Source organism: Halichoerus grypus, chromosome 8 (genome assembly GCF_964656455.1).
Source record: "Halichoerus grypus chromosome 8, mHalGry1.hap1.1, whole genome shotgun sequence".
NCBI classification, from domain to species: domain Eukaryota; kingdom Metazoa; phylum Chordata; class Mammalia; order Carnivora; family Phocidae; genus Halichoerus; species Halichoerus grypus.
Window position 1 is genome coordinate 131,318,525 of NC_135719.1, and position 9,651 is coordinate 131,328,175.

At 38.5% G+C, this 9,651-nt stretch overlaps 1 pseudogene; it reads right to left on the minus strand.

Moving 5' to 3' along the window:
* Nucleotides 1-9,122: 9,122 nt before the first annotated feature.
* Nucleotides 9,123-9,183, minus strand: LOC144378911 (U4 spliceosomal RNA; annotated as a pseudogene).
* Between the last annotated feature and the right edge of the window lie 468 nt (nucleotides 9,184-9,651).

Genomic DNA, 9,651 nt, shown 5'->3' on the forward strand with positions numbered 1-9,651 from the left:
TCTTTCATTCATGATTTTACTTATTTGGGTCCTTTCTCTTTTCTTTTTGATAAGTCTGGCCAGGGGTTTATCAATCTTATTAATTCTTTCAAAGAACCAGTTCCTCATTTCGTTGATCTGTTCTACTGATCTTTTGGTTTCTATTTCAATGATTTCTGCTCTAATCTTTATTATTTCTCTTCTCCTGCTGGGTTTAGGCTTTATTTGCTGTTCTTTCTCCAGCTCCTTTAGGTGTAGGGTTAGGTTGTGTATTTGAGACTTCTCTTGTTTCCTGAGAAAGGCTTGTATTGCTATATGCTTTCCACTTAGGACTGCCTTTGCTGCATCCCAAAGATTTTGAACAGTTGTGTTTTCATTTTCATTGGTTTCCATGAGTTTTTTAAATTCTTCTTTAATTTCCTGGTTGACCCATTCATTCTTTAGTAGGATGTTTTCAGCCTCCATGTGTTTGAGTTCTTTCTGACTTTCCTCTTGTGATTGAGTTCTAGTTTCAAAACATTGTGGTCTGAAAATATGCAGGGAATGATCCCAATCTTTTGGTACCAGTTGAGACCTGATTTGTGACTAGGATGTGATCTATTCTGGAGAATGTTCCATGGGCACTAAAGAAGAATGTGTATTCTGTTGCTTTGGGATGGAATGTTCTGAATATATTTGTGAAGTCCATTTGGTCCAGTGTGTCATTTAAAGTCTTTATTTCCTTGTTGATCTTTTGCTTAGATGATCTGTCCATTTCAGTGAAGGGGGTGTTAAAGTCCCCCACTATTAGTGTATTGTTGTCCATGTGTTTCTTTGTTTTTGTTATTATAAGAACATATTATGAACAACTATATGCCAGCAAATTAGATAATCTGGAAGAAATAGATGCATTCCTAGAGATGTATAACTATCAAAACTGAACCAGGAAGAAATAGAAAACCTGAACAGATCTATAACCACTAAGGAAATTGAAGCAGTAATCAAAAATCTCCCAACAAAAAAGAGCCCAGGGCCAGATAGCTTCCCAGGGGAATTCTACCAAACATTTAAAGAAGAATTAATACCTATTCTTCTGAAACTGTTCAAAAAGATAGAAATGGAAGGAAAATTTCCAAATTCGTCTTATGAGGCCACCATTACCTTGATCCCCAAATCAGACAAAGACCCCATCAAAAAGGAGAATTACAGACCAATATCCTTGATGAACATGGATGCAAAAATTCTCACCAAAATACTAGCCAATAGGATCCAACAGTACATTAAAAGGATTATTCACCACAACCAAGTGGGATTTATCCCTGGGCTGGAAAGTTGGTTCAACATCTGCAAATCAATTGATGTGATATAATACATTAATAAAAGAAAGAACAAGAACCATATTATCCTCTCAATAGATATAGAAAAAGCATTTGACAAAGTACAGCATCCTTTCTTGATCAAAACTCTTCAGAGTATAGGGATAGAGGGTACGTACCTCAATATCATAAAAGCCATCTATGGAAAACCCACAGTGAATATCATTCTCAATGGGGAAAAACTGAGAGCTTTCCCCCTAAGGTCAGGAACATGGCAGGGATGTCCACTATCACCACTGCTATTCAACATAGTACTAGAAGTCTTAGCCACAGCAATCAGACAACAAAAAGAAATAAAAGGCATCTGAATTGGCAAAGAAGAAGTCAAACTCTCACTCTTTGCAGATGGTATGATACTTTATGTGGAAAACCCAAAAGACTCCTCCCCAAAACTGCTAGAACTCATACAGGAATTCAGTAGAGTGGCAGGATATAAAATCAATGCACAGAAATCAGTGGCATTCCTATAACCAACAAGACAGAAGAAAGAGAAATTAAGGAGTCAATCCCATTTACAATTGCACCCAAAACCATAAGATACCTAGGAATAAATCTAACCAAAGAGGCAAAGAATCTGTACTCAGAAAACTAAGAATACTCATGAAAGAAATTGAGGGAGACACAAAGAAATGAAAAAATGTTCCATGCTCATGGATTGGAAGAACAAATATTGTGAAGATGTCAATGCTACCTAGAGTAATCTACACATTTAATGCAATCCCTATCAAAATACCATCCACTTTTTTCAAAGAAATGGAGGAAATAATCCTAAAATTTGTATGGAACCAGAAAAGACCCCGAATAGCCAGAGGAATGTTTAAAAAGAAAAGCAAAGCTGGCGGCATCACAATTCCAGACTTCAAGCTCTATTACAAAGCTGTCATCATCAAGACAGTATGGTACTGGCACAAAAACAGACACATAGATCAATGGAACAGAATAGAGAGCCCAGAGATGGACCCTCAACTCTATGGTGAACTAATCTTTGACAAAGCAGGAAAGAATGTCCAATGGCAAAAAGACAGTCTCTTCAACAAATGGTGTTGGGAAAATTGGGCAGCCACATGCAGAAGAATGAAACTGGACCATTTCCTTACACCACACACAAAAATAGACTCAAAATGGATGAAAGACCTCAATGTGAGACAGGAGTCCATCAAAATCCTAAAGGAGAACACAGGCAGCAACTTCTTCGACCTCAGCTGCAGCAACTTCTTCCTAGAAACATTGCCAAAAGCAAGGGAAGCAAGGGCAAAAATGAACTATTGGGATTTCATCAAGATAAAAAGCTTTTGCACAGCAAAAGAAACAGTCAACAAAACCAAAAGACAACTGACAGAATGGGAGAAGATATTTGCAAATGACCTATCAGATAAAGGGCTAGTATCCAAAATCTATAAAGAACTTATCAAACTCAACACCCAAAGAACAAATAATCCAATCAAGAAATGGGCAGAAGACATGAACAGACATTTTTCTAAAGAAGACATCCAAATGGACAACAGACATATGAAAAAGTGCTCAACATTGCTCAGAATCAGGGAAATCCAAATCAAACCCTCAATGAGATACCACCTCACACCAGTCAGAATAGCTAAAATTAACAAGTCAGCAAAAGACAGATGTTGGCAAGGATGCGGAGAAAGGGGAACCCTCCTACACTGTTGGTGGGAATGCAAGCTGGTGCAGCCACTCTGGAAAAGAGTATGGAGGTTCCTCAAAAAGTTGAAAACAGAGCTACCATACGATCCAGCAATTGCACTACTGGGTATTTACCCCAAAGATACAAATGTAGGGATCCGAAGGGGTACGTGCACCCCAATGTTTATAGCAGCAATGTCCACAATAGCCAAACTATGGAAAGAGCCAAGATGTGCATCGACAGATGAATGGATAAAGAAGATATGACATATATATACAATGGAATATTATGCAGCCATCAAAAGGAATGAAATCTTGCCATTTGCAATGACGTGGATAGAACTGGAGGGTATTATGCTGAGCGAAAGAAGTCAATCAGAGAAAGACATGTATCATATGATCTCACTGATATGAGGAATTCTTAATCTCAGGAAACAAACTGAGAGTTGCTGGAGTGGTGGGGGGTAGGAGGGATGGGGTGGCTGGGTGATAGACATTGGAGAGGCTATGTGCTATGTTGAGTGCTGTGAATTGTGTAAGACTGTTGAATCACAGACCTGTACCTCTGAAACAAATAATACATTATATGTTAAAAAAGAAGAAGATACTAGGAAGGGAAAAATGAAGGGGGGGGAAATCGGAGGGGGAGATGAACCATGAGAGACTATGGACTCTGAGAAACAAACTGAGGGTTCTAGAGGGGAGGGTGGTGGGGGGATGGGTTAGCCTGTGATGGGTATTAAAGAGGGCACGTACTGAATGGAAAAAAATATAAGTAGTCTCTAATTTGTATCAGTCCTATCACTCTATCTTTTGACTAATTTCTGAGAACTATAAGTAAATGGTCTGGGTTTCCTGGCCAATCCCCTATCCCCATATTTACTGTGGAATGGATCCATAAACAAAGTAGATGCAGATAGAATTGATAGAGTTCTCCCACCTGAACACCTGCTCCATCCAGATTAGAATTGGGACTTTCAATGAAGCCACAAACAAAATCATCTTTTGAAGCCATTAAAAATGCAGGACCTGACATCTGGATGAAGGAATAGGTCTGTGAAGTTCTCCTGCAGGAACATTACTGAGATATGTGTCCTGAGAACATCCAGAGGGTGCAGTGCAGAGAAAGAACAAGGAAGACTGCAAGAGAGTAGGGTCTTTGCATGGGTTTCCCTGAACCTGAAGTGGGTGACTGGTCACCGGGCTGTTCAGCTGTAGAGGTCAGCCTTGGCATAAATATCACTTGATGCCTGAGGCTTGAAACTCCTATAGCTTGTAGTTGGCAGCTGGGAGCAGGGTTAGAGGAGGCAAAAGATAAGTTGAAAATGTGGAATGGGGAAGGAATAGGATGACTAAAGCTGGTGTGATTTTTCATTTTAATTTTACTTCATTGCCATAGGGTAAGGATTGTTGAAATTGGCATGCTAATTTATGTACAGTAGATATAAATTCCTGTTTGGTGTTAATGAGTGCTATTTTTAATAAGCCTGAAAAGCAAAATGCACCAAGGTGGAAGATTTTACATATATATATATATATATATATATATATATATATATATATATTACTGCTCATTATTGCCAGTGACCTGAGAAATAAGGTTGGGGGGGAACAGGTGTGTAGAATTTCACCCTCAGCTTTAGGAAAGCTTCAGCTCCTGCACTTTATGCTTTGGAAAACCACATTCCCCTGACTCAACTCTTTCCTCTTCATTTCTTTCTACTTTTATTCTTTTTTTTTATTTTTTTTTAAATGTTTTATTTATTTATTCATGAGAGTCAGAGAGAGAGAGAGAGAAAGGCAGAGGCAGAGGGAGAAGCAGGCTCCCCGCCTAGCAGGGAGCCCGATGCGGGACTCGATCCCAGGACTCCGGGATCATGACCTGAGCCGAAGGCAGACGCTTAACCATCTGAGCCACCCAGGCGCCCTCTACTTTTATTCTTATGCTCAGAAAGAAGATAAAGGAAAGTTAGGAAAAAACTCTTTATTAAATCACACGAAGAAAATCACTGATTCTTCTCTTTGACTTTTCCTTTCCCTTTATTTTAAAGGTTATCAAAATGATCATGCCAGCTCATATTTCAGAAATTGGGCTGGATAATCACTTGAATTTATCTGGCCTCTAAGTTGGCCTCAGGAATTCTCTAAATGATGTCCTGGTTGGCAGAATAGGGTTATTTAAGAGTGTGGACTTTGGGGACTGACAGCCTAGGGTCATACATCATCTCTGCACGTCCTAGCTGTGAAGCTTAGAAAAGTGATAAAACTTCCTCATGCCCAGATTTCTTCATTAATAAAATAGTATTAGCAGCATCTAGCTCCTTGGATTAAAGAAGATTAAATGAAAGTACTTAGCATAATGCTTGGTACATGGCAAAGAAACATTAGCCACTGTTATCATGATATTCACGTCACCTACCATTCAGACATTCATAGAACCAAGGATATTAGAGAAAGGAAGACCTCGGAAGTCAAGTCATCTATCAGCTGTGGTCTGGGGGCACCTCTAAGTAACTGCACAACTTCCCATATGTAAAGGATGCGGAAAATAGGAGGGTAAAGATCTAGATCCATGTGAAAGAAGACTGAAGACATCTCATCTAAGTCTTTTCCAATTCCCGATCTATAATGAGAGACTTGAGGTGTTTCAGTGATTATTTTCCTTTGACTCCAATCATCCAGATTCAGTGTTGACCACAATGACAGCATTTCTCCTTTGGCTATATTTTATCAGGAGCTCAGAATAAGCCCGCCCTGAGATGTGGTTTTCCAGAGTGATTATATTTGAGCTTCAGTGGAGGATATGGAGCCATGCTTTTATTGTATTGTTAGCCACACATAGGTAACTATCGATTATGTACCAAACAGCTTACACATTTTGGGAATTTTACCTCTAAGCTTTGGATAACTGGAAGGTGATGTTTATCCCAAACTATCAAAGGCTACAGGATTTAGCAGATCTGAAGGGAGTTAGAATTACAAAGTATAAATTATCTGTGGAAATAGCCCTATGTCTAGTTTTTGGCTGTTAGAATTTAATAGAATTACCTTGGGTTAGCTGATAAATCTGTTCATAAGCAGCATAGAAAAGGGGTGAATTTTCAGGATCTGACTTAAATATTCTACAAATATTATGTGCATCGTTTGTGTGAGGAGATCTATAATATATTTCTCTTTACCAATCTTTTTTTTCTCCGTTTGTCATATAGTTCTTAAGAGATGAAGTTATTATTTTTCAGATAAAAAGCCCCTGAAGATCGGGGTTTTTCAGTGAGCAAATGACACAAGTGGGACTGGAACTTAGGTCTACCATTAGATCCTCTAATTTTTTCTCATTGTTTCATCCTCCCACAGGACAGGGATATGGGACCTTGGCTTTGGTTGAGGGCAGCTTCTTCCAATAAGTAATGAAACCGTATCTGTCAAAGTTGCTAATAAGTTTTCTACCCAGTTGGTTGATTGGACAGAAAGGATGAGATCAGGGGCTCAGAACTTAGTTTTTGGCTCAGTAAATTTGCCCTGAGACAACATCAAGTGACATCACATGCATTTCTAAGAGAGTTTTGTTGCTAATAACAGAAATAATTTCCTAGAATTCACTTAACAAATATCTAATGAGTTCCTATTATGTGTTGTACATTGTTCTAAGCAAAAAATACAGCAATAAACAAAATTTAAAACCATCTCTGCCTTTAGAATGCTTTTCATGTATTTTTTTTCACATCATCAAATGCTATTGCTTATAGATTACTGTTTAAAAACCATTTTCACTAGTTACAGCTTCCTGAATCTTTTAGTGCCTGCTATAAGGGAACTTTTATTAGGGAACTTTAAATCTCACTTGTTTACCACTTACTAATTATTGAATCAGGAACTACCAGACAGTAAGAGCTTTAGGCATTAAAACAAGAGTAAACAGAATTTTATCTTGTGAGAGTGTTAGGAGAAATAGTTCTTCTTCCTCTTTTTAAATATATGCCATTATAAAATGAACATCTCAAATCTTATCTGTGGAGGTTTCTAGAGGCTGCATTTATTTATTTATTTATTTTTGCATTTAAACTGGAGCTGTCACTTTGCTAACTTTTCCTCCTGTCACTGTTCTCCAGTTTAATCTTCAGATGATTTGTGTTGTACAAGCTAAAATACTTACTGATCTCATTAAAAGTTTCTTACCATGGTCTAGTACTCAACGTAAAGACATTCAGGTTTAGTCCCAGAATCACTGTTTACTAGTCAAATAACCTGGGACAAGCCACTTAAACTTTCTGGGGTCTGTTTTTTCCTGTGTGTGTGTGTTTTCTTGGAAAAGTTAAGAAGGAAAAGTTAACAAAGGATTTTTTTTCCAGATGTCCCCCCTCCCAACATGGCATATTAATACCAGTTCAATTACTTTTATTTAGATTTTTTTTGGAAGTATGCATTCTTCCAAACTAGATGATCACATCTTTGATCTCATAAATATTGTCATACACTTTTTTCAATCCCCTAATGCTTTTAATATGGTATGTTTGGCAGTATTTTGACTGGCTTAGGGCAAAAGAGAGTAGACATAATGTAAGGAATAAAATCACTCACTCTAGCCATTTACACTCGTGGATACACAGGGGTACTTACTTTTCTATGTAGGAGAGCAAGGGGGAATTTTGGTTAAGAGCAAGAGTAGGAGCAGGGTGTGTGAGAAGTAAAATGGGAAATGGCTCTCACTTGGTACCTTGACTAGTTTCCAGCTTCTATGGAGAGAGGGGTTGGAGACTGGTCTTTGGGAATAAAGGGAATTTTGTTGGGATCCAAATGCCAAAGCAAGTCATTGTTAAGGGAAAAGCTGTTCTTACTTTGTAGGGAGCTCAACAGTACTCAGAGATGCTAATGGAGCTTTGGGACATACTGAGGTCACACTTTAATAATGGACATTTTCCCCTCATAATAGTTTTAGAAATGGTGAAGATTCTGTGAGCAACTTCTAGGGGCAATGCACAAAGACAAGTGTGAGAGTATGAGGTGTTTGTTTGACAACCAGGGGCTCCTCATGGTGGCTCCATCTGACAGACGTGTTTGAGGGCACAATGACATAGCTTTTCAGGACTCTAAGGCATAATATGAAAGGCTAATTTTTAGCAGTCAAATGTTGGGGGATTATGCTTTCACAAAAGGACATCACAAAACGAGTGTGAAATGGAACTTCTGCTCAGGGAAGATGGAATAGACATACTTTTTTTCTATTTCCCCCATTAGGTACAACTAAAATCTTAGGACAAACATCAAAGAACTCTTAAAGGTGGAGAGAAGAAGGGGAGGGACCTCAAGACTTAAGGAACAACACGGTGATGAATTCCTTGGGTTTTGACTTAGAGCTAAAGAAGCCAGCAACCTAGAAGTGATGATGGTGTAGACCCCTCCCTTCCCTTCCCCCTGCTGACAATATTCTGGTCTCTCTAGACACAAAACCAGGAAAGTAAAGACTAAGAAGGCAGAAAATTTGTGGATTCTATTCCTGCCAAACAAACACCACAGAAAAATATATGTCCCACACATACCCCCAGTATTTACCAGTACCAGTCTAGACTTCAAGAACTCACCAGGCTGAAATGAGGAGCCCCCCAACCCCACCCATGCACACCACTGGGGTAATATCAGAGAAGGCCAAGTAGAGTGCTGGGACTTTTATCACCACTCAACAATCATGAGGCCACCCCTCCACACTATGGTGTCAGCAGAGAACATGTGGGGTACAATAATGTGATACTCCTACTCCTCCTAGCCAATAAGGTATCAGCGGAGGCCTAGTGGGAGCCAGAACCTCCACCTCCACTCAGCGAGAGTGGCTTCAGAAGAAAGCTATCTAGACCAGAAGAAGGTTCAAATGAGATCCGGAGTGTCATGACAAATAATACCCAAATGTCCAGGTTTCTGCTGAAAGTTACTCTTCATAGCAAGATCGAGGAAGGTTTCACACTGAATGATAATAAACAATTGGTAGATTCTAATATTGAGATATCAGAGATCTTAGAATATCTGACAAGGAATTTAAAGCAGTCATCATAAAAATGCTGCAATGAGCAATTATTAACATGCTTGAAACAAATATATAAATATAATTAGCAAAGAAATAAAAGACTAAAGAAGAATCAAATGGAAATCCTAAATATATCAATAATCACGCCTCAGATAAACCTCATTGGCTACAATACTGCCACTGCACAAAGCTGGAAATCCTAAATATAAAATAAAAAAAAAATACAGTAACTATAATAAAAAACTCGATGGATAGATTCAACAGTAGAATGGAAGGGATAGAGGAAAGAATTAGTGAATTAAAGGATAGAACAATAGGGGGCGCCTGGGTGGCTCAGTTGGTTAAGCGACTGCCTTCGGCTCAGGTCATGATCCTGGAGTCCCGGGATCGAGTCCCGCATCGGGCTCCCTACTCAGCAGGGAGTCTGCTTCTCCCTCTGGCCCTCTCCCCTCTCATACTCTCTCATTCTCTCTCTCTCAAATAAATAAGTAAATAAAAATTTGATGTATTAAAAAAATGCAAATAAAAATTAATAAAAATAAAATAAAATAAAGGATAGAACAATAGAAATTATCGAATCTGAAACAAAGAGAGAAAGTAGACTAAAGTAAATTAAAAAAAATGGAACCTTAGCGACCTGCATTACTATGACAAAAGATT